Here is a 2,233-nt window from a genome sequence, read left to right on the forward strand (position 1 = left end):
AAAAAAGAAAAATAAAACGTTTTAAATGGACAGAAAAAAAAAAAGTAACTGTCTTGTTCTTGAGGGGCTTCCTTGGACTAGCTCTGAGGCCGGTCAGCCTTCTGAGGTGCTTGGCGCAGAGCCTTGTTCCCGTCCTGCTGCAGTCGTGGGGTTTATTTAGAGACAAATTTCATCTGTGTGATCGTGTGTTTCCTGAAGTTTCTGCTGGCCTGTATATGTAGCCTGATCTAAGGATCATAGGGGCAAGTGTGTGTGTGTGTGTGCGCGTGCGTTTTGTAAAATCTGTAAATAGCACATGACAAATGAACATACTGTATAGAGCTATTTTTATTTGAATGTGGCACTAACGACCACCGTGACCCTGACAAACGTTTGCGCATGTTCGAGCTCAGTCTCACAGCCGTGTGAGCCGCTAACATCCTAACTGTGGTGTTTTCCTCCAATGCCTCCCAACATCGCCGACCACGTGAGTATTTCCCCGGGGTGAAGTGACCCCCCCAGGCGGCCCCCAGGGCGCTCTGCCCCCCCCCCCCCAGCTCAGAAGATCCTAGTGGCATGCTGAAGCTGAGCCGGGGTCTGCGGCCCGCGCCTGTAGTCCTAGCTACTCAGGAGCCTGGACAGGCCCAGACCCCGAGCTCCCATGAGCGAACGTTGGGAGACACGGACACAGGCCCAGGCCCGAAGTTGGAAGCTAGTCAGGTCACACTTCCTCTGGCCGGCCGCTCAGCTGTTGGGGACCGGCCGGGGCCGCCCGCCCTGCCCAGGTGCGGGGCCCGGGGCCAGTTTCCCAGCTGGCAGGAGGTGCGGGGGTGGAGGCGAGTGCGGGGCTACTGCGTCCCTGGGGCGCGCATGCGCCCGGCACCAGCGGGGGGGCCCTTGGGCCGCAGAGCCGGCCCTGGAGGCGGCCGGCTCGGGCGGGGAGAAGCGGGACCGAGGGGGAAGGCGATCCGGGTCCCGCGCTGGCATCACGCTGCTCGCACCGCTCCTCCTGCCGCACCTCTACACTGCTAGCCGAGGCCGGATACAGAGGGGCACCGAGTCACCCAGCACCCCGGGGACAGTCGTGACGGCCGGGCTCGGCCTCCCTGCTCCGCTCCCGAGCTGACCTCCCCTCTCTCTCCTTCGCAGCCATACTGGAGTAACCGCTGCTAGAGCGTTTGCGGAAATGTCGGGGGGCTCGGGCGCGCATGCGCGCTGAGCGCCACGCCGGCCCGTCTCTGCTGATTGACGTTGGGGAAAGTAGACGCTCCCAGCCGTGGTGCGGGCGGCAGCCGGTAGCGATGCGCATGCGCATTGTAGCTTCGTGAGTCAGCGCCGCTGCCGACGAGTTCGGTTCTCTGCTGCAAAGAGGGGAAGGTTCCGAAGCCTCCCGAAGCCGAGCCCGCCGCGGCCCGGCCAACACCTGGCGCGCGCCCGCTGCATGCCGCGCCGCCGCCCCGCCCCAACCCGCCGCGCACGACCCTCGCCCCGTACAGCCCGCTTGTTCCCGACCTGAGCAGCAGCCGCAGCGCTCCCGCAGCCTCCTCACCGCACTCAGCGCCACTATTTAATGAAAGCAGAAGTAGACACGCGGGTGCGATGCCTTGTGATGCGTTTACCCTAATAAAATGCGAGCCTCCATCGTCCCGCACGTGCCTTCGTGACTCCCGGCGCGGCCGTCCCGGGCTGCGGCCGGTCAGTGCGCCGAGTCCCCATGGGCGGCCGGGGAGGGTGGGGCCACGAGCACGGCAGACCGCCTGTCATGGATAAAACCGCGGAGGGCACGGAGGACAGGCCACGGGCGACGGCCAGGGGGGCTTGGGGAGACCGCATTGTAGTTGCCGATCCTGGGGCTCGAACTCGCGGCTGGGCGCGTCCGCTCTTGCGCTCTGGGCTGGGGCTGTCCGCTGTCTCCCGTCCGTCCCTCGCCGGTCAGCGATGCCCGGGCTCCCGGCAGCCGGGGCTGGCCGCTCGGCCGGGCTGGCTCAGCTCTCAGCGGGCAGCACTCCGCCTGAGCCACGCTCCGGCCGGCTTCTCCCCGGCTCCACGGCCGCCCCCAGCGCCCTCCCGGTCGGTCCGCACAGCCTCACGTGGGCAGCGGCGGGGCAGCTGGACACCGGCCTCCTTTATTGCTGTTGATCCGCCTTCCTGAGTAGCTGGGGTTACAGGCGCGCGCCCACAAGCCCGGCCCCTTCACGGCATGAGGCCGGGGACGCGGACCCCGCAGCGACCTCGGGCCGAAGCCGCGGCCGTC

The sequence above is a fragment of the Dipodomys ordii genome, unplaced genomic scaffold (assembly GCF_000151885.1).
Source record: "Dipodomys ordii isolate 6190 unplaced genomic scaffold, Dord_2.0 Scaffold66, whole genome shotgun sequence".
In the NCBI taxonomy this organism is placed as follows: domain Eukaryota; kingdom Metazoa; phylum Chordata; class Mammalia; order Rodentia; family Heteromyidae; genus Dipodomys; species Dipodomys ordii.